We start from the raw sequence: 23,555 nt of genomic DNA, 5'->3' as shown, positions 1-23,555 counted from the left end.
GATTTGCTACTATGGGTGTGGTTTGTGTTTGGATGTGTGGTGCCACAACTGGCTTGAGGCTTGGTCGAAAATGTACATCAGATCCTGGCGTAAAGATCTTGGGGTAGGAGTCTATGGTCGGTGAATGCTGAGAGAGTTTCATCTCCGTGTTATCATTGGAGGTTTCTAGAATAGGCGTGGTTTGGCTGCCATGTGTGGCACCCTTCACATATTCCCTTGTGCGTGTTACTGGGTCATCAGCAGGAACATCTATCTCACTAAGACCCTCGCTATTACCTTGAATCACTGCAGCCTCCAAAACTTCTGCCTTTGCTTCTGCAGCTGCAGCCTTTTTTTCCATGCGTACTTTATCCAATGACGCTTCAAGACGCATTTTTCGAAGCTGCGTAGAAGCTTCCAGTTCTGCTTGCTGCAACTTCAGATCATTCTCCTTATCCACAAATGCTGCTTCAGCCTTAGCTGCCTCAGCTTCTGCACGTGCTTGTGCGGCGGCTGCCTTACTTGCAGCTGAACTCCTGGAATGCCTGGAGGAGCCAGATATATTAGATCTGGTTTTCATTGATGCGCTGGTTCTCTGTGACATGTTGCTGTCAATTGGATTTTTCCAACATCTGCAGCTGAATCTTAGAGCTGAGCTGTTTCTGGAGGATAGCTCTATTTGCTGTCCAGTTCCTCACGAGACTGGTCTTTGAGAGGCTGTCGTTTTACTGTAATGTCCTCTGCCTCTAACGCCTTGCTAGAGTCGACATTCAGACTAAACTCCTCTTCAAAATGACCACGCAGACAAGAGGGTTTGACTTCACTCCCTTTACTTAGGCCAGTTGAAGTAGGGTAAACCTGAGAAATAACATAAAATGCTCTTAGAAATCATAGATGAGGACAAATACACAAAAACAGTACAAATGACTTGTTTAGCTAAAAATGTTAGCGAATCCTCTCTTTACAAACATTTCTATTAAGTAAACACTGCAATCCCATTTCTTCAAGTAGATTTGTTCATTAGTAAGGATGGAACAGAATTACATACCGACAATGCCCTTAAAGACCATCTTAAGGGAGACAATTGCCACTACAGCAGAGAACAGGAGAACAGGAGAAGTCTTTTCCCCAAACAATAGCATGCACTTTCTGATGACATCATAGAACAGAGACAGATTTGCGCATGTTACACCAGGTCATGCCAGAAGGGGCACTAAAGAGAAACTTTCTCAGGGAAAAATCTATTTAAAACAGAACACGGTTACATGGTGACAGAACAATCTTCCATCGTCTTTGCTTCTCGATGACGTTCATTATCGCCTGTGGCCTCGACATTAAGCGTTGAGCGGTTTCCACTCGAAGGCCTTTAAACTAAGACGCAAAAGGTTTTGTGAGACGTGTGTTATTAGTGGATTTGCATCGTACACCACTGTGTGATGTAAACAAACACGCTCCTGCAGTGATGTCATTACATAACAGCACATCACCTGATACGATTACCTGCCATCTGATCCAATTAAATCACAGCGAGAAGCAGCAACAATCCCTGAGGCAGCAGGAGCCCCAGAGCAGCCGTCACCGCAGCAACGGCCAATCAGAGGCAGCGAGATGTGAAAATAAAAACAGCTGAATGGTCCTTTAAAGGCTGCGCTCATCAGGAAGTGTCTGCAGTTGCAGTCGCGCACCACGCTGTGCGTGTGTGTGCTTAGAGAGCAAATCTCCATGGATACACTGTTGGACGTGGACGCTTGTTGTCATGCCAACCTGCCCTGAGACTTCACACACAAACACACACAATAAAGACAATTGGAGATTAGAGAGGAGGAGGTGTTCGTGTTTTATGAGGATCTTCGTTCTCCTCAGAGCCTGTGCACATGTAAGCACACCTAGCTACAGTCATGCACATCATGACCACGGAAAATAAAGATAATTTGAATAAGCATCTGTACTTTTAAGCGTTTCCTGGCCCACGTGTGACGCGACGGGTTTAACAGGAGTTTAACGACTAACCGTGACTCTGTCAAACACTCAGTGTGAGCTGGTCTAAGACCTTAGCTGTTCACGGCCAGTTTACGCCCCGATGAATGGCGGCACATGCTGAAGTGATGTCACATCTGCTTTGCACCATCAGCAGCTCAGAGGAGCTACAAACAAGTCCTGGACATCAGCAGTGGACTTGAGTCACCTCGCTGTCACGCCTGAGACCACAGGACCTGACATCTGCAGCAGCTGTCCTCCTCCACCCACCTCCAACCTTCTCATTCTTCCTGCTACAACAACACAGCCGCCCCCACACTCAGTGAGGTGCCGTGAGAGCGAGAGAGAGAGGGCCAGCCCACCCACACTCTTCAGTCTCTGTGGAAATGCTGGAAAAAATCCACCAGCTTTGACCTGCTCTTCCTCCTCCTCTTCCTCTCCCAGCAACCAGCTTGGCATCCCATAGTGTTCACCATGGAAACGCCACTCTGTCTGCAAAGAGAAAGAAAGAAAAGTCGTCTCCTCTTCTCCTTTCCTCGGCTTTGTTTAGCCATCTTCTCCCTTTAAATCTGCCCAGCGCTCAAACTGCCCACACACTCGGTGCTATTCAACACACACACACACCTGAGTGGGTGCTGACAGCCAGCTGTTACTAAGCAACATGTTGAAGTTGAGTGCAACTTTGCAGTGAAAGAAACGCTGACATTTCGCACAAACAGCATCTTCTGTTCTCCTCAGGGAGGCAGGAAACAGACAGCCAATCAGCGACCTTGTTGTGACCATCAGACACGGTTTTACCGTCACGCTGTCGACCGACGACGAGGCACAAACATGTTTTTGCAGCCAGCTGACTCACAGCTTGAAATGAATTAGCTGACTCTGATCTGCCTGCAGTTCCTCTGGTGTCCACTGGAGGCAGCAGCAGTGAGTCAGTCCCCATAGACTCCCATGTTAAACAGCTCATCTGGATGTAAACGTGAGATAAAAGCTTATTTCTGGGTCTGTGAAATTTCTCTAAGAAGTTACTTTTCTCAGTAGATTAAGCTGTGATGTAACTCGTGTCTTCTTCATGGGATTAATCTTGTGTCTCCGGTCCATGATGATATCACTGATGGAATAAATGAGTTTATCCACTCAACTGTAACGACAGGAAGTGAACGAGCAGCAGGCAGAAAACAGGGAGTGACTTCAGAGCTCTGCAGCAGCTGCTGCACGATGGGGAATTACCTCCACGACCTCTGACCTTCTCCTCAAATATGGCTGTGGTCTGTTAGACATTTCTACACGGTGTCTGGTATCTGAGTGATAATCCCACCCACACACACGCAGTGAGCAGCCTGTTGTGTTCATATCTTTGTTAGGGCCAGTTTGAGTTGTAAACCTTGAGACTGCAGGAGTTTAGTGTAGACCAAACACTGTGTGTGCTGCTGCTTGGGGAACCTGCGATGTGGCCTCTCGCTCTATAAACCGATGTGTCAGATGAGCACAAAGGCAAAAAACATCTATAAAGAGACACAAAAGATCCACAGAGGGAGTGAAAATGTGCACAGCGAGGACTGCAGCAGAGGGCTCCAAGGCTCATTTCCTCTGATGTCCACTCCAACATGAATCCGTCCCAGCAGACTCCCAGAAATAAACATGTTTACAGCGTTTCCCACTTCATGACTACTGCACAGGGGTGATGGACTCGTCTGTCTGACAGGCAGCTGTAGCTCGTGACTACCTGTTAGACTTCAGCTCAGTTCCTTTAAGTCTCTGAACCGGACGTCTTCTTCTGCAGAAATGAGTAACAAGAAGTTATTTTACTCATTTCTCAAGAGAGCTGGAAAAGCTCCCTGGATAGAGTATCTGAACACTGAAACCCAGGTTTGATCTTTGCTGCTTGCAGCTGTTGGTGGGAGTTTTTCCTCTGAGTTTGTAAGGCGAGTAGAAACACTGAGATAATTAAGAATCACAAAGAGAAATAGTGTGGTGACACCATCAAAACTAACAAAAGAAACCTACACAACCACCAACGAGCCCACTGTAACACACTGAGGATCCGCCATCTTTACTTATTGTCTCGTAATCAGCACAAAACAAATTGTTTGGCATCACGAGTCCCGTCCGGCGTCATGCTTTACTCTCCTAGAGCAGCTTTGCATGACTCAGTCCAAAATCAAACATGTGGAGCTTATTCTACGTTTTAGCTCCTCCCCTTTAAGCTTCCTTTCTTCTGATTGGCTGCCCCTCTTAAAAAGAACGTTTGAAAAGCAGGTGGGCGGGGCTTTTATCCCCTCAGATCTCAAAGCAGAAAACACTGATGAGCTGAGAGTTTCATCAGCCTGAGCTCACTGGGACTTCTCTTACCTGAAGCGGCGTCATCATTAGAAACTCTGGTCATGTTTAACATGTTTAATCAGTGGAAGACTTATATCACTTTCATGTTTCCCTTTTAAAGCTCCTCTTTGTGTGTCCTGAGCTCAGAGTCACTGAATAAAAAGCTTGAAGTTATCTTTCTCCTGCTGATCTGATGATTCATCGAGTGGGAGGTTTATTAAGACCAGTGCTGCCAGGACACAGAGCCTGAGGTCTGTTCCTGCTGGACACACAGGGAGGATGTGGGGGGTAGATGATGGAGATAAGATCGGGGTCACCCAGACTGAGCCCGACGGGAGGCTCAGCTGAGTATTTCTAACTGCATCTTTCATATTTTGCTGCTCAGTGATGTTACACCTCCAACTTTTTGCATTTTGGCATCACTCAGTCTCTGCAGACTCTCCCTGCTCTCCCTCCTCCCTGCCTGACTCTCCGCCCCTCACTCTTACTTCGGGAGATAGGGGCGCTTCTTATAAAGTCGACCGCAGCACAGACGGGCGGAGACGTTCTGGTGCTGTAACCTGGAGCCTAAACATGCACTGTCACTTTGATGAGGAGGATACAGCCTCCGGAGAACTGCAGGAAAAAGTATCGATAAGTTTTTTTGTCCACTGCAGAGGACGTCATGGTAAATGGTCTGTATTTGTAGTCCCTAAGGACCCCAAAGCGCTTTATGGCAGCTACGTTGTAGCCACAGCTGCCCTGGGGCGCACTGACAGAGGCTGGTCTCCGAGGACAGTCCTGTTTTTGATTGTAAACACACACACATTATTATTTTACATCAAAATCTTTTATTATTAATGTAACCTGTCTGTGTGTATGCGTACAAAGTAACTATACAGTTAATGAAAAATGTAAATATTTACCAGTGATGGAAGAAAAGACTGAATGTTTTGGTTTTCTGATGCAGAAAATGTGTAAAATCCAGTTAAATCCAGTCAAAAAGGCATTAAATGAAAAAACAAATCACAAATTAACTGTTTTAGAAGTCTGAATATTTACACACCGACTGTACAAATTATAACTGAGCTGTCGCATAAACATGCAACATGTACCTGAGCTTTGTTTACTGTTTAGTCATATTTTAATCTATATAAGGCTTTATGGTCATTTGTAATGTCTGAGTTACATAAAAGACAATTTGCATACACTGGTGGTAAACTTTTAATGTTTTTTTACACCATCTAACATGATAAATGATAAAAACAGTCTTTGACACAAACGTTAAAAAAGACAAAAAAAGAGACAAAAACAGTGAAGAAAATAAAAGTATTTTTGAATTCGAGAGGAAAGGATGGAAATTATGTTTCTATTTATGAAGAGTTTTAATGAAACTTTCATTTGTGTCACATTCAGTCACCTGACAACACGAGGCGTGTCGCTTCCATTAAAATGACAGCAGCATGGTGGCACAAAGGTCCTGGGTTCAAATCCAGCTTTCTGTGAGTGTAACTGGCACATGCGGTGAAATATATATTTTTATTAGTTATCTCAGGGAAACTGAGGAGTCTGAAGCTTTTTGAACCATATATCTACCTGGTTATCTTACTTAATACTTAATATATATCTTAAGGTAAAAACATAGCTCAAATAAAATAGATGCAAAAGGAAGCAATATTAAAATTATCCAGTAAAGTCAATCTTAAATCCAACATGGCAGAATAAACAGAAAGAAAATGTGTTATTAAATTTGCCCCGCCCCTCCCTGAGCCTGCTTCTGTCGGAGGTTTCTTCCTGTTAAAAGAGAGTTTTTTCTTCCCACTATCGCCAAAGTGCTGCTCACAGGCCGAGTGTGGTTGTTGGGGTTACCTCACAGTACAGATTTGCTCGTACATGAATACAGTGGGTGTAGGCGGTGGGGATCTGTCAGTGTAATTACTTTAGTTTGCTCAGTAATATTTATGAGACTGCTGCGGATGACGTTACTAAAGCAACAATCGTCATAAAGCAGGGTCAGTGCCCCGGCGGGGTGTCCCGGTGTGAGAACCGAGCGCACCGTGCGCTGCAGTCCAGGCCGGGCTGAAGCGGAGGGCGGGGGGAGGAGGAAGAGGAGGAGGAGGAGGATTGGTGGATTTCAGGACTGTGCTTCTGCGCTCTTCGTGCTCCGAGCTCTCAGCAGCCCGTCCGTCCTTCGCTCCGAGCGGGACTCCACTGCGCTTCCGTCGGTCTCCAGGTGAGTGCAGCCCCGCTCTGCTTCTCTCGGGTTAACCTCCACAGCTGCGGGCTGTTGGTGCAAAGACGAGCCGGGCAGCGACGTCCTCTCCCCGTGTGTCTGTGCGCCCCCCTCCCCCCGCCATGTTCTCCATCGTGGCGTTGAACTTGTGCATGGTGCGCAGGAGCTGCTGGTGGAGGAGGTGGAGGAGGTGGTTGTTGTTTTGGTGAAAGTCTGCAGCTCTCACGGCTCAGTCGGAGCTGATGGAGGGTTTGTTTGTCCCCGCTCTCCTGATGGATGATGATGATGATGGTGGTGGTGCAGGCGTGGTCGACCTCAGCTAACAAACAGCAGGACGTTCCCACAGCTTCTCTGGAGTGACCTTCTCTGTGCTCCGTCCCTCCGTCCCGCCCAGCGCCGCTGCTCTCACAGCTCGTCGTTGCGTCTTAATAATTCAGATGTCTGCAGATATTCCTGCTGTTTTCGTCTCACGTGCCGCGAGCTGTTTCTGTGCGGGAGTGTGACGTGTTTTTAACGTAGCGGGCTGAATGAAGTTCGGGGTCGTGGAGGTGTTTCTGCGTGGACTGCTGCTGCTTGCGCAGACCCTGTTTGAAGCAATTATGTAATCAGATACAGGCCGAGTGCTGCTTTCTCTCCTCCTCCTAATCTTTTCGTTCCCTGATCTGTCCTCACTGCTTCTCCTCCTCCTCCCCTGCTTCTCCTCACCCTTATCTTCATCCTCCCCCACCTATCTCCTCATTTCTCTGATGCAGCAACTGGGAAACATTTGGCAACTTGTTGACCGGAGCCTTTATAATCTCACAGTGAGGTGTGGAGCAGTTGTCAGGCTGCTGCTGCTTTAACAACCAGCTGCAGTAAAAGCAGAGATGGAGATTTGCACCTTTTCAGCCTAAATCTGCTGTTTCAGGGATAAAAATTATTGCTTTTCATACTTTGTTCCCACCGCGAGGCTCAAGGACGCCGCGGTGATGCCAGTAAAAAGTTAATCTCCAACCCGAAAATCTTTTAAAAGATTCAAACATGAACTAAAAGCCAGAGTTTTCCTTTCTGGCGTGTAAGTAAGATCGTAATCCTCACAGTTAACCGATGCTCGAGGAAAAGCATATTTCACACTGACGTGATTTCCTCCAGTCAGTTCTAGTGCCAACATTTCCCAGATCCCTTCCTCAGCTGGAAAACCTTCCTCTGGAACGCCCTGCTGGGCTTGTGACCCGGCTCTGGATAAGCAAAAGGAAACTGATAGATGTTTGGATGACTTCCACTGAGGATGACCAGTTTTATTTTACTCCCTTTAAAATACCACGGGGGTGTGGGGATCCTGGAGGACCGCCTATGATCAAAATGTAACATTTAAACCACTTAAAATCTCGTAAAATCTGACAAGTTTATAGTAAATGTACTTTTTATAAAGACGATTCACCAGAGTATTCTCTCCACGTTTTATATTGTGTTAGACCGGCTTTGCATGAGTGTCAGTTCAGAATAATCCTACTTTATCTTGCACTTAAAGCCATTTTAGCACTGATTTTTCACCTTACACAAACTCTCCTGATTGGCTGCCTCTTGATCTGAACAGCAGAGAAGGAGGGGCTTCTGTGTCTGGGAGAGCCATATTAGGCATATCCTGTCTCTGTGATGTCACACAGATCCAAGAATGGAAAAAAAAAAAAACGGTGAAACTGAGCTTAAGCAGGCTCAGCTCATTATTAGGAACTTTGGTCATGTTTGATATGAACAGGAAATGAAGACGAGCAGAGTTCAGCTGTGATGGGAACAGTTAAACAGACTTTTAATGTGAACTAAATTTTTGTGATTTTGCTTTTTTCGTTATGGAAATTTTGCCCATTGTGAAGTTTGAGAAATGGTTCTGTGTATATGATAAAAATCTGCCGGTCTAAGGTTGGTGTTCCCTGCTGGGCCGGTCTAGTTTGGGCCGCCTGGCTGGTTTCCAACTAAAAGCCTCATAAGTGAGCGAATAAACAAGCCGATCCCTGATTTTTAACTTTTATGTGACTGAATTTGTTTCTGGATATTAAGAATCTCCCATTTTTAGCCAGTTTTTGTGATGCGTCTGTTCTGCCTGTGTGCTCGACCCAGACACCACCCTCAGCTCAGACACAGCCCCACAGCTGATCGTGCGCTTTGTGTGAGCGAAAAAGGTAAAAGGTGATGTGAGTAGGGCTGCCACGATTAGTCGACTATCAGAATCATCGACGACTGATTTAATAGTCGACGCGTCGTTTGAAGCTTTGTAAGATCGCAAAAGACGCAGGAATAAGTAGTAGGATTTAAGAGTGTAATAACGGACTGAAACAGAAGATGGCAGCACTGCATGTACAAGGATGCCAGCTGCCGTTAAACCCCAAAGAAGAAGAAGCAGCAGCCCAGCTCAGTTTCCAACAATGGCGGCAGCTAGTTAGTTTTAATATTACTCTTATTATTCTTTCTGGGTCACAAAATAAACGTTTAACATATTTTCAGGCGAGAATGTAGCTGTGTAAACCTCAAATATCTGCTCAGTTTATCAAGACACCACATATTTTCAAAAGCGCTCCGACGTTTTCGGAGACGTCTGTTACCCACTAGCTCGATAGCTAGCCGGGGGCTAGGCTAACTAGAGCCGTGTGAACACCGGACTCCCGCTAATCGTTTTCAAACCCACCGCCGTCTTTCGCTCCTCAGGTTAAACATGATATATAAGTCACTTAGATAACTTAAAAATGTTATTGTTTGACTTTTTTCAGTATTTTATTTGTTCCTGAGTAAATCGGTTTGGCTGAGATTAAAGTTATAGTTTTTACACAGCTGAATAAACGTCAAGCAGACAGCTGATTATCAGAAGTGTGAGATGCTGAGAATTTACTCCGGTGTCCTGTTATATTTTAGATAGGAAGGAGTTTATTAAATTTTAATGAAGTTTGCAGATTGTTTCATTAAAATTTAATAAACTATCATCTTGTCTTTATTTTTAGTTAGCACATACCTGAAACACTTAAAGCTGTAAGCTAATGATAGTTATATAAGAGCAGATGCTGCTGGTGCAATTTTACGTTTTCCGTCCAATGGATGATGACCTGATTAGTCGACTATCAAAATGCTCTAGATGGGATAGAAAGAAAGTGGTGGTGATGCAGGTTCTGCTGCATCCTCGTGGTCAGAGCTCTGAGACCTTTAAATGAAGTGAAGCTGGTAACGAGGGGAAGTCCTCGCTGGCTTGTTTCTTGGTTCGATCTGTTTGGATGTTTTAATGGTCTGCAGGGACACTTTCAGTGGATCGATGCTCCTGATGGAGACCCGACGATGCTTCTGGGTGCGTTTTGGCTCCTCCGCTGATGCCTCTGAGGCGGTGTGGGCGGCGGTGATGATGCGGGTTCGGCGTCACGCGGCGGGGAGATCTGAGCTGTAAGTCATCAGCTCTGCTGCAGCGTCCGAGTCCCACGCTTCCAGCTCCATCCTCACAGCAGGCTAATATTAAACAGTTGTGTCTTCAGCTCGCTGCGTTGTAGGAGCACGACTGCATAGCAGGCGAAGCGAAAACGCTACGAGGTGGCGTCAGCAGAACTTCCTTTAAATGAATGGAGGCACCGGTGGTGAGTTCAGCAGGTTCGTGTTGACTTTGTCTTTGAACACACAGCACTTCCTGTTTGTCTTTGCCGTTGTGTCAGAGCGCCGATGTGAGCCCGAGCGGTCTGTGCGTCCTCCTGTTGTCTCTGCTCGCCAAACAAAAACCTCTTTTTATGTTTAAGGAAACGAAACCGAGCTTTTAGTTTGAGGCCTGGTTTCTTCCTGTTTCCTCCACCTGCTGACTCGTCTCAGGGTTTTGAACCTGTGCATGATGATGCTGACGTGGACGTTCTGGTTAAATGTTCATCATCATGAACCAGCAGCTGAGACTGGAGTACACGATGGCTTTAGATTTGGATCAGGAAACTGTCCACAAAAGCATTTCTCACTTTTGATAACTTCACTTAAGCCGCTGTTATTCGTGCGGTCGAACGCGTCCGCCTCAGACGCCTTTGGTCTGAATTGTCACGTCTTGTGGCCTCCGTCCCTCCTGCTGTCGTTCCTTCTCCGAGCTCCTTCCTGCAAACAGATCCGAGTGTTTCTGTCTTCGTTAGTGCAGAACAGAGTTGACAGAGTGCGTCTCAGACGTCGGGTTGTTTGCATAGCGAGGACAGAGGGACGCCGCGAGGAGGAGGAGCCTGCGGTCATGTGATCTGAATCTGAAGCATAAATGCAGGAGATCGAGGTGTTTGATCAGGATTTTGGTCCTGAGTGGGTGAATGTTTGCAGACGGGGATCATTAGGAATCATGTATATTATGTTTAGATTATTTGCAGCATGTTTGTGATCGTTTCCTGCTGTTCAGACGATTTCAGCTTGTTGATTATTTTATGGCGTGTCACTCGTTTCTTCCCAGAGACATTCATAATATCAGAAAAGTCCGATTCATTGAATTCAGGATGTTTCTCTGCAAAAAGCTCAGAAATATCAACTCTTTGTATTCAGGAAACATGAAATCTGGCTGTTTGGTCTGAATTTTGCCAAAGTCGTTGGGCCTTTAAAAAGAAGTAACGACCTCCATCGCAGGATGTTTCATTTCAAAGATGGCGAGGAAGCGCGTGACGAGATGAAGGAGGTGCGTTTATGGGAAATGTGGAAACAGCACGCACGGCGTCTTTTTAAAAGGTTTCTGTCGACGTGTTTTCTGGGATTGGTCATTAGGTTGATTTGCTGGTTTGGATGCAACGACAGCAGAGTTAACCTGATGAAGCTGCTGGAGGAAACGCAGAGGCCTCCTTCCTGTTCTGCATTACAGCGCCAAACATCAGCAGTGACACGCTGTCCAAAGCTGAGAGTTCAGATCTGCTCTCTGGTTGGTGCAGATCCATGCATCATAAATCTGCCCCTTTAACGCTCAGCTGATGTGCTGTAGTGCAGAGCAGCAGGAGTATCGATGAAACTCGGTTCCTTTAAGAGCAAAGAGGTGAGCTTTATTTTAGGAAACGAGGCCAGTCATCCTTCCTCTCTGCCTTCACCACACTTACCTGTATGCATCCTTTCCTTCTTATCCTTCCTTCTTACCTTGCATTTTTCTGCTTCTCCTTAAGAGCTTAAACTGCAGCTTCTTCACCGAAGCAGTGCAGTGTCAGAGATTCACGACTCTGAGGCTTAAACTTGAAGCTGATAGAGTTTCAGATGGGTGTGGAGGAAACTCGATTGTGATGCCGTGAGGAAGGATGCGTGGGAGAGGAGGGAGCTGCGTGAAAACCAGGAGGGAGGTGGTCCTGAGGGGGAGGAGAACGAGGGGGAGGAGAACGAGGGGGAGGAGAGCCGGAGGTGGTGAGGAGAGCGGCGTCAAACGCAACACAGTGTTTGTGTTCATAGTTAAAGCTAATGCTGCGTGACCTCAGCAGGAAACAAGGCGAGAAGTAATCAGATTACTAAAATAAAGTGGACTGAGGTAAAATGAAGTGACGGGATGGGAGTAGGTGATGATGATGATGAAGGAGGACAGGAGTTAAACATACCAGCTGTAAAAACTGAAAGCAGAGGAGAAGGAGGAGGGACGCAGGAATGTTCTGGAAAGTGTCCCGCAGATAGGAAGTGGAGCAGTCGGACAGAGGGAGGAGGAGGAGGAGGAGGAGGGTCTGTTTCCCAGCGGCGAAGCTTCAACTAAGTATAGAAAGTCTGTGAGAGCGGCGCTCACCTTCACCACGACGCTTGGGTCTAAAAGTTTAATTTAGTCGGACGCTTCGGAGCGCTCGCTGTGCTGCACACGGACGCAGCCTCACCTGCAGACACGGAGCAGGTGGAGCAGGTGGAGGTGTGTTCACGTGTGCACACGTGCTGCAGAAGTCGAGTGAAGCTGTTTGCATAAAAACATTTAAAAGGTTTAAAAAATCAAAGCTTGTAGTTGATGTAAAGGGAGAATTTATTAGAACGTCTCATTAATGCAAACTTAGAGAAAGATTTATTCAGTGTGAAATACTTTAATGTGTTTATAAAAACAAAACCTGAATAATTCCAGTTTTGATTTAAGAGCATAAAGCGTTGAAAATCAAATGTTTTTGGAGCAGTCTGACCCCAGCGGGGGTCAAACACACATGCTGTCGATGAAACTCGGTGTGATGAAAGATGTTTGGATTAAAGCGTCTCCTCCTTCTTCTAATCTCGGCTCGTTGGTCCTTCACTTCCTCTCGAGGCTCCGGGATTTGTTGGGATCTGAAATGAAGTTTTTAAAAGGTGACAGAAGCCAAAGCTGCTCGGCTCATAAATGTCGAAGTAAATTTCCATCCAAGATTAAAAAAGAAAAACGCACAAGCTGAGATCTCATGAATAAAATATGTGGAGAGGAGCGTTTATGAAGAGCCCGCGCTGATGTGCAGCAGCAATATTTTCCATTTCTGTGCTTCCAAAAAGCTCGCAGTTGTCGGTTTATTCCCGATAGACGAGGAGGCGGAAAAATAAAAGTGCGTAAACGTAAAACATCTGATTTTGAGCTTCTGCTCTGATCTGTCACGCTGCAGTTTCTCTGCCGGATAATTGGTTTCACAGACGTCTGATGAGACGGCGGAAAGGTGAGGAGGCGAGCGGCAGAGAGCAGGTTAAAGGACTGACGCCAGCTGCGCTGTCTGCAGAGACCAACGAAGAAGAAAAAGTGGCTACGAACGGGTTTTCAGCCCAGACAGTGTCAGAGTTGCAGAGCTCGTACAAAACCTCAGCACGGCTGAGCGACGGGAGAGCTGGAGGGGAAATCTGCTCAGCTCGTCCAATCAGAGCACTGCTGAGCACTAGCTTAGTCCGTTAACCTGTAGCGTCGCTTTGAGGCGTCGTTTTCATGGCTCACATGGGGCGTTTGGGTGTGAATTAATGCAAGCGAGCGACTTGGCCCAGCACAGGAGAGGGAAAAATCTCACCACGTTAATTATTTGTCATAATAGTCAAACAATAAGTCAAATCACGGATGCTTTCAAGTTTAAAGGTTCTTTTTCATTCCTTAGTGAGAAAATTTAAGGCTAATTTATAGGAGTGCAACGATACTCGTATTGATATTGAACCGTTCGATACAGTACTTCCGGTTCGGTACGCATATGTATGAACAATGCAAACTTTTAATTTATTTTATCAACTTTCCTTCTGACGATGCTGTCTGTGTTGAGCGCTCAGTGGATCTGCGCTCGACAGTGCAGCCTAGGCGGAGTAGTCGAACGCAGATTCACTGAGCGCAGGGCAAGCTAGCAGACAGAAGCTAAGCTTGTTGCAACATGGCAAATTGAACCTCCCCCACCCTCATTCAGATCTGGCGTTTGGAACTATTTTGGTTTTCATGTGAGGTATGACCCTGAAGGTAAGCGCGTCATGGACTAAAGTAAAACAGTATGTCGGATGTGCCACGTAATGCTCAATTACATGGGTGGGAACTAGTGTGTTAGCGCAGTTAGCTCGTTAGCGCAGTTAGCTCACTAACGTGTTGACGCAGTCCAGCCCCACGCTCGGGGTGATCCGCGGTAGCTCGTTAACGAAGATTTGCCGTGTTGTGGCGTTAACGTCATTTCAGATTAACGCTGACAGCACTAGTGGGAACACAACGAATATGACTGCACATTTACTCCGACATCATCCTAGTGCAAAGACAAGTGGAAGCAGACAAAAACAACAAGCACGCATGCTACAAGCTTTACCCGAGTCATTTAGACAGCCGTTAGCACATGATTCTCCTTATGGGGACCTGATATGTTTAATATGCTGCTGAGAATATAGCCCAGAAGAAGCGTATAGTATAGCTTTTATTTTGGAAAGAGCCATTTCTCTGTAATAAACTCTCTTTTCCAAAGATGAGGGATTTCTCCATCAGATAGATTTATTATTTTATTACTTTGTTGTTTCAGCAAAATTAAATTTAAAAACTGTACTTTTGAGTTAAAATATATATTTTAATTTTAATAAATGACAAATTAAAAAGGCATGAACATTTTTTTGTATCGAAAAAATATCGATCCGTGACACCAAAGTATCGAACTGAACCGTAAATTTTGTGTATCGTTGCACCCCTACTAATTTAGTTTTAGTAACAGAGTCACAGATGAGCTGTTTTTGTCTTTGCTGCAGATAAAAGTTGAGCTTTTTATTCATTGTTGGTTTTCCTTTGCTGCCTTTCATGTTAAATGGAGGCTTTTCCCATTTATTCCACTTAAATGCACCTCGGAGACGAAGAGGAGGAGCAGCTCAGTGCTCTTCATCTTCCTCTCTGGAGCTAAAACGTGAGGAAGAGCTGCTCAAAGTGGTTGTAATGAGGGAGACTCTGAAACCACCTCCTGCTTTTGTGTAGCTGCTGTGTTTGAGCTTTCAGGGCCACCGTAGACGTAGCAGAATACAACAGGTTAGTGTTTGAGAGGCTGATTAACGTCATGACAATTCATTTTGTGTGTGTGTGTGTGTGTGTGTGTGTGTGTGTGTGTGTGTGTGTGTGTGTGTCCCATGTAACAGTTTGAGAGGAAATACGTCACATTACCACACATACACACTCATGCACTTTGCACTGACCTTCAGCAGGACTCCATTTAATTTGATTTCCATGTAGCCAAAGGCGTTCCCCCCTCTCTCTCTCTCTCACTCACTCACTCACACACACACACACACACACACACACACACACACATTCCTATTAAATGAAATGTTCACTGTAAGGCCTCCAGATGTTTTCAGGCTGCACACTAACCTGACATCTGCAGAGTGTGTGTGTGTGTGTCTCTGAGGTTTGTTGAAGTTGCCGGTTGAAATCCCGGGATGTGCTTGGTGGATGGAGTCTAAGTTGCTCGGCATCATGGGAAATGAGTGAGTGGTGTGTAATTGTCTTTTTTTTTTTGTGGGTGTGTGTAAATATAAACGCTGTGAAAGCATCGTGTGCACACCCTGAGGCAGCGCTGCAAGGGCGGGGTCGGCCCGCAGACGCCGACAGGAAATGAGTGATTAGGCGAAAGTGGAACGCCGCCTTCCTCCAGGCTGAAGATCTGCCGACTCTCTGCTGTCATGTGATCTGCGTGAACTTGCACTTTATCCTTCGCTCCCCAGCCTGTGACCGAACGGCACATCAGATCTGCAGTTTCACACGCTGGGCGAGCGAGTAAACCACTGTGGAGCCACTCCCAGCACTCCCAACACTCCCAACACTCATCATCTGTTAAACTGCGGCTGGTTAATTCACTCGTGTTAGTTCCGTCTACACAGGAGTGAAAGAAAGCTGAGGCTTTGTTTCTGTGTTAGCTCTGAGGAGCTTTCTGTAACCTCGGCCACTGTGATGGGCTGAGATTCGCCACAGACCTCGAAGGCCGAGGAAACGAAAGCTTTTAAAACTCTCAGCTGCAGCGAAGCGGCTTGATGAATGTCTCCTCTCACACTTTTCAAAGTAAAAGCTCATCTCACTCAAATGCTAATTGTTTTCCTTGGAATCTCTTCGTGCACCGACTGAAGCACAGACATGTTACTGAAATCAAATCTCACATGCACATTAACCACATACACGTAATGTAATGCATGACATCATCAGGGCTTGAGTTACAGCTCCACCCGGGTGATGGGAAGGGTGTAGGTCAGTGATGTAAGCCTTTTTATTGCCATAGCAACATCAGAGGGAGGAAAGAAAGGCGAGCGAGTAGATTTGATCTCAGTTTCCAGGAATTGTCCTTCCTGATGAAGGAGGTGTGTGTGTGTGTGTGTGTGTGTGTGTGTGTGTGTGTGTGTGCGTGTGAGACTGACTTCTGGCCACGCCGAGGACAGAAAATGTGACGACATTAATTCTGTTGAAAACACACAGATGTCTCAGCGCGTCACATTTTTAGAAACTCCAAAAAACAAACCCAAGAAAAACTATTTAAGCTGGACCAAAGTGGGCGGGGCAACAGTGGCGTAGACACAGCTGGAGAGGGTGGTGTCGATGCTACGAGGAGAGCAGAGTGGAAGTTTGCATGTTTTACTGCAGTTTGTTGGTAACAGGTCAGTTATTAGTTACAGAGTAACTGTTTTGTGATATTTTAGCTGTTTGTAGTTTTTGTAGTTTCAAATATTTTTACACAAAATAATGAAATAATAATTCTACAAACATGATGTTTAGATTTTAGTCTAACCCTATTATGTCACCACCTGTCAAAGAGGCCACGCCCATAATAAAACTACTCATGTAAGATTACCACAAAGTCAAAGATCTCTCAGCAACATTCAGGCTCTGTTGCTCCGATCAGATCAGTGAGCTGGATCTTTTATTCTAAACATGAACTGTTACAGCAACACACATGGACACAACAACTCAATGTCCACTATGTGAAGCAGCCAAACACAGGCTGCTCCTCTCGCTAACTGAGATAAACTGCTGCCATGTTGGTTTTACATGTGTACTGTCCAGTCTCTGCTGCTGGTGCAGCCTGTAAACTAATATCCTGCTGCTCGAGGCCGTTTTCTCTGACAGCTTCAATCAAAATGAGAAACGCTGCTCTGAGACTGAGAGAACTAACAGTGCTGCTGTTGTGCAGTTAGTTTCCAAACACGGTATCCATGGTTACAGGTTTAGCCTGATGTGGCCAAAGCCTAGCATAGCTGTGACGTTATTGTGACACATTTTATGAGTGAACTTGACTTTAAGTGACTTACAGGTTTCTTTGAAAAACACTTTCTTATATCCAGCTTCTTCCTCTTTGCTGCCGTCCTCCTCTCCTCCTCGCAGCAGGTTTGCCGCTGCTGAAACTAAACAGAGCTCCCTGAAAGGCTCAGCCAATCACATTGGCTATATTTGTCACATGACGCAGGACTCCAGTAGAGAACGTAATTTAACTCTTTCTGCTCCGCTGGGTGAATGAGACGCTGACAGATCGCTTTTTTCTTTCTATCGGGTTTATTGGTGGGGACACGCCCCTTCCGTCCACGCCAAATCTTCGCCCTTGATGCAGAGTGTTTTTAGTGGCGAGCTGCTTCAGCACACAGCTGCCGGTGGCACGCTCACAGATATTAAGGAGCTTTACACCAGCGTGTTCCTTACCCACAAATACCCACTGACACACTTGGCGTCACACAAAATGATTTGGATGACCTTGGACAGGGAGGGGGAGGGTTTAAGCGTCCTTGGCTGAACGCACATTCGTCATGTTCACACACTGAGCAGCTCTGAATGTTTCCCTTAAATAATGACTGCATTCCTCTCTCTGCTTCCTCCATGTTGCTGCATGGAGCTTTCTCATAGTTGCAGACAGGTGAGTCATAGCGACAGGTGGGCGGTCAGTGCTGACCTGCAGTGTTGAGGAATGTGATCCCACGTTGAAGAGTCGGATCATCGGGAAGCGCACGTTTTCATCACTTCAGAGGATTTTGGCCTTGTCTTTATTTCCTGAAACGAACCTTCACCTGACCTTGAACCAGTTTTCATCCTGGAGTTTAATGACTTATGGAAAAAGGAAGTCAAGTTCCCACATTGTACCCTGGAAATGCAGGTCCCCACAACATCAGTAATACAAGTGTACACACACACACACACACACACACACACACACACACACACACACACACACACACACACACACACACACACACACACTCATCATCCTAAGAAGTGAGATTAGATCTGACATCCCACAATGCACTGCAACATGTGCCGGGCAGGACTGTGGGTTGGGGGGAGAGAGTCTGGCAGCCGGCCTGGGAGATATGATGGGATGTATCGCCATGACAACACAGCCGAGCCTCCAGTCTGGACTGTGAAGAGCCGAGTGTTTGCGTGCGGCGATGGCGTCCTTCTGTGTGAAGGTTTCTGTGATATTTTTGGACCGAAGCTGCTGAAGTGTTGCAGCAGAAATTATTTCTAGGTGTTCAGTTCTTCACCAGAAAGCAGCTTTTTCTTTTCCCAGACTCGCATCACGCCAGGACAGACCGCTGAAGCCACTAACGCTGCGTGATAACACTGCGTGGTAACGCCTGGTTGTTGTCAGCTGAGGGCTCACGGATGGAGCTGGAAAATCATTTAATATGAAAATATCAGATTTAAGATTTAATGAAACTTTTGTTGCAGCTGTCTTTTAAACAAACTCAACATCTGGCTGGGCACAAATAACCTGTGCTCAGGTAAAACACCTGCTGGGTGTGGGCGGAGCTTCCAGTGAAAGTCCAAATGAGTCATTTGTTAAGATTAAACAATTAATACCGGCCCAGTGCTTCAGTCACAGTAAGCTGATGAGCATTTCCTGGATGATCGTCCTGACGGGTTCAGTTTGAGCTGAAGCAGCTGGAGGCCGTGATCACGCGGACCTCTGTGGGAGTGGAAGTGTTTTTGTAACCACAAGCATCACTACAGCTGTTTAAATGTGCACGTTTGACAAGATGGCAGCAAAATCTTCTCCCGCTTCAGTTTTGTCTGCCTGCAGTTTGAGTTAACGTCTGCAGAGCCGAGCAGACGGTCACCTGAAGTGTGTGTGTGTGTGTGTGTGTGTGTGTGTGTGTGTGTGTGTGTGTGTGTGTGTGTGTGTGTGTATGAAACACATCTGGACGTGTGGGTCATGTGGTTTGCAGAGTGGGTGTGAGCTCTGGGCGTCACTGCAAAGCATGGGTGGAGAGAGGGGGAAGATGAAGGTCTTTCGGCTTCACCCCCGTTCGGTTCATTCTCTCCTCCTTGGCGCTCACCCAGAGGCCCCGCCCCCTCCTGTGATCCGCCCTGCTTGTATCAGAGAGTTTGGGAACAGCCAGTCCTCCATAGATCTCCAGAGACTGAACCCCCACCCTGCTGCAGTGGCTTTCACGGCTGAATGTGAACCTGATCGTATCAAAGCGCTTTAATGGACAAAATATGCTTTCAGTCCCGTTTTAGTGCGCGCTATTTTTGGGCACCCAAGGTTTTTTTTTAACGTTCATTTTCACCATTTGAGAAAACGTTAAAGTGACTGCACGAAGAATTTGTTTGGGCGTGCTGTCAGGGCACATTAGGAGACTCATTTTAGGGTTGTTTACTTCATGTTTTCATGTGTTTGAGATCAGCATCACCATCAGGCCCTGAACAGCCACCGCTGTCTCACTGGACGAGACGCTGCATGAGGGCAAGATGTGATTTCAAAGGTGGTATTTAAAGATACGACTGATTTGTCAGGAAACGTATTAAAAGCATTGACGCTGTGAGAGTGTCGGCACGAGTTTGACCTGACAGGACACAGCAGCTGATCGTCTCTTTAAGCCCAACGTCTTATTTTTGTTTAGAAATCCAGTAAAGCAATCCTGTGACGTATCAGAGCAGTGAACGCTCCTCCTCAGAGATGGGCAGATCAGAAGGACTTCTGAAGACGACTCTTAACCTCGGGCGTTTATCTCGAGTGCTTCGTTCCTCCCGTCTGATCCCTCCTTCCTTTCCTTCCTCCTCACATTCCTTCCCTCTCTCCTCTCTAACACGCTTCATATGCTCCCTCCTCCGAGGTTGCATCTCACTTTCTGACCTTTAAATCATGTCGTTCCGCTTCTGGTTTCTAATGTCGTGGTGTACTGGACGATTCGTGGACATCAGAGGGGGGTAAACTGGTCCGAGGCGGTCTGAGGGTGACCTGCTCCGGCTCAGTCGGACTCTCCGTGTCCTCGTTTGCTCTGCTCGTCGTCACTCTGCTGTGACGCTCAGATAGCGCTCCCCCCTGGTGATAACCTCCTTTTTGCTCTGCTTATCTGCTCCCGGTGGAGCTGCCATTAAGCCCACCCTCATCCTCTTCATCCCAGTCTTTCTCCTCGCTGTAGATGTGGAGATGTGTTCAGAGCTGCCGCCCACAAACACCCACTCGCTGATCCGAACTATTCCGACTGGTTTCCTGTGGATATTAGTGAGCGTAAATCCCGCTGAGATAATTCCTCTCCCTTCATCTGTTACTCTGCGCGTGTTTGCTCGCGTCCCGACGTCCTCGCCAGCATTTCTGTGGGAATCCAGTTATTTTCATTCAGATTTGCTGGATTTGTGGTTAAAATTTGGCTATAATGACATTTATGCATCATCCAGCCTCTTTTACCCAAAAGTCCTTTATCATAGATGAGAAATCTGCTCCAGGTGATGTTCAGTGAAAGTCTGAATGAAGGGTCTCAGTTATAGCAGTTACATAAACATGGCCCAACGTGTCTGCTGGGTTACAGCAGACATATTGATCATTTTGGTATCCCGATCATTTAACCCTTTAAGACCTACCATAGAACCAAGTCCGCCAGAGCTTATATTATATGTTTACATGCTGTGGAGCCATTTTTGGGAGAATTTCAAGTTGCTATACATCAATACAACCATTATAGCCCAAATTTGAATAATATGTCTGCATTAAGTGCATAGTAATTACATAAATTGCAAAAAAGTGCAATAAACTACAAAAAAATTGAAAATCGTTTTTGTTTTTTAACATATATTTCTAGTTAGAGAAATTTAAGAGGCTTATCCCTCAAAACTGTAAATACAAAAAAGTTGCACAAAATAGTTTCCCACCACAGGAAATTTATTTTGAGTGTCTTCATAGTTTTATTTTTGAAATACACCAATTTTTATACACTGCAGGAAAAACGAAAATAAATATTATAATGCAAATTTGCAAAAAAGCAGCATATGCATCAAAATAAACTATTTCCAGCAGTGCAATATGAGTCCTAAGCATCCCAGAAACGACACAGAAAGTCATAAAGTCAAACATAACTTTTAAAAACACCAGTATAGGCTCATGAGGCCCTGATGGTAAAAAACTACATTTCCGCAAAATGACGTCACTTCCGGTTTTGGGCAGGTCATGGCGAACATGATAGTTCGCGCTGATGGACGTAGGAAGTGTTACAAACAGCTGATCGGATCGGCAAAGCGTGTTTCTGGAATATTATGTTTTTGTTGCTGCAAGTGCTTTTTATGCAGTTTTTGCAAAACTATATGTGGAAGGAAACTGTGACCGAGGACAAGCTGATGGCATAAGATGTAAGTACAACTCCTCCGGTTTCATATGCAAAAAAATTATTGTGCTAGCTTACGTGGTTGCAGAGCTACCGGGATTTAAAAATAGTTACGCAAAACAGAGCGTGCTGCTCTGACCGGCTTTAAAGGGTTAACTTGACTTACCCTCAAAGGAGTTTGCAATTATTTGAGTCTGTTTATGGGATTTTCTTTAACTGTAAATAGAAACAAACAAATAAAAGGTAAAAAGTTGATTTTATTGAGTATGAAGCCGGACTGACCAGTTGAGCTGGTGTCTGTGGCAGAAATGTAAATTAAGATGAGGCCTGGGTCGAAGCTCTGCGCCTCAAGGCGAGTGATGGAGAGCAGACAGCCAGCCGATTGTGGGACCCACGGGGTGGCGCGATTGGCCGACGCAGAGCTGCGCGTGTCGACGACTGCGACTGTGGAGCGAGCGGTCTGTGAGCGGCTCTGGTTGGACTTCCATCTTTGAAAAAGGCCGAACTGTCCGCTGCAGCGTGTCGTTGCCTCGACGATCATTTATTTGTTTGGCAACTCCAATCTGCACGCCAAGACATGCTTGGGTAAGATGCTGAACCCGGAGCGGTTCCTGATATGTTGGAGTGCGAATGTGTTTAGACATAGAAACGCTTGTATGGATGGGTGAATGAGACGCGATGCGTAAAAGGCTTCGAGTGCTCGAGTAGAAAGGCGCCGGATAACATCCAGACCTCTTGGCGTCTACCCCACCAGCTGTAAAAAGCACGCAGAGTTGGGGTTTGTCAGACTTTCACTCCTCCTCTTTCCTGGTAAAAGAGCCAAACTTGGAGGCCAAACTCATGACTGAGATGAACTCTTTGCTCTCCTGTAGCTTTAATGACGAGTTTTGACGTCTCAGTAAACATAAATGTGCTTTAATGACGGGTTTCTAAGCGTCGCTGCACATGCAGACGTCACCCTCTCTGACTCCTGATGTAAACTCAGACGTTTTGTCCTATAAGCACACCTGAAACCACTCAGTTCAGAGCAGACGCTTGAAGGGTCACTCCTGACTCTAGATGCTCATAACTGACGATAGGAGCTTAGATTGAAAGTTTTGCCTGCTTTCCTTACAGCAACACACCGATGCAGCATCCATGGTTCTACCCAGAGATCTTTAATGTCCTGTACTTGTGGCAGCAACTCATTTCCAATTCAAAGTGGGCAATCAAGCCTTTTCCAGCTGAGAACCAATCGGAGTAATATCTGGATCCAAAAACGGACAACTGAATATCCAAATATTTAAATATTCAGGTGTAGTTCTTCTTTTTGCCCCAACTTAGACATGTGCACACATGGTAATGGGACATCTGTCCGAACAGTCGGAAAAGACTCGGTTACTGCAAGTCCAAGTTCTTCCAAATCTTCCTCTTGTAGTTCATCGGTCTTTGATTACAGGAGTGGGTTAAACTGCTAGAATCCCAGACCTGTGTCCTGGTTTTTCCTCGTCCGTCTGGTTCATGGGAAGTTCACGTCATCTCGGTAATTTGTCCCTTTCTGTCTGAAGGTCATGGATTCACAGTGGAACAATCACAATAATGAGAGGGAGAACAAGCCTCTTTCTTCCTTCCTTCCTCTGTCTGTTACTCGGCTCCGGCAAATTAGAGCTCAACTTCATTAAAATGACTCGACCCCGGTCCCTCAATGTGTTGTTGTCACCGTCCCATGTTCCCAGGCGTCTGGATCGACAATTGGGCCGTCTGTCTGCCCGCTCAGACACAGCGCTCATTCAGAAATGGATATGAGGGAATAATTGTGCTGTTTATCTGAGGATATCACATCCTGGAGCCTTTTGGCAGCTTCGGCCTTTACAGTATGTGTGGACGGTTCTGTTTGAACAAGCTCACGTCCTCGCTTTGTCGGAAACTCGAATACGAAAACCTGTCAATTCAAGTCAGTTTTATTTGAACGGCACCAAATCGCAACAATAGTCACCTCAAAGCGGTCTAAAGTAAAGACTTTACAACAATACACAGTAACAATCAGGCGACCATCTATGGGTGAGCAGCTGGTGACGGCGGGAAGGAAAAAACTCCCTTTTAACAGGAAGAAACCTCCAGCAGATCTAGGCTCAGGGAGGGGCGGCCAGGTGAGGGTGTC

The 23,555-nt window shown here is 46.0% G+C and overlaps 1 protein-coding gene across 1 annotated transcript in view; it reads left to right on the top strand.

Moving 5' to 3' along the window:
- Positions 1 to 6,363: 6,363 nt before the first annotated feature.
- Positions 6,364 to 23,555, top strand: part of LOC102785754 (spectrin beta chain, non-erythrocytic 1) — a 101,520-nt gene continuing 84,328 nt past the window's right edge. Inside the window, exon 1 of the mRNA XM_087849944.1 lies at positions 6,364 to 6,487. The gene's annotated coding sequence lies outside the window, so the exon portion shown is untranslated. The remainder of the gene's footprint in view (positions 6,488 to 23,555) is intronic.

The sequence above is a fragment of the Neolamprologus brichardi genome, chromosome 13 (assembly GCF_056152115.1).
Source record: "Neolamprologus brichardi isolate AB-2024 chromosome 13, ASM5615211v1, whole genome shotgun sequence".
NCBI lineage: Eukaryota > Metazoa > Chordata > Actinopteri > Cichliformes > Cichlidae > Neolamprologus > Neolamprologus brichardi.
The sequence above is the reverse complement of the archived record's forward strand: the minus strand, read 5'-3'. Positions and strand labels throughout refer to the sequence as shown.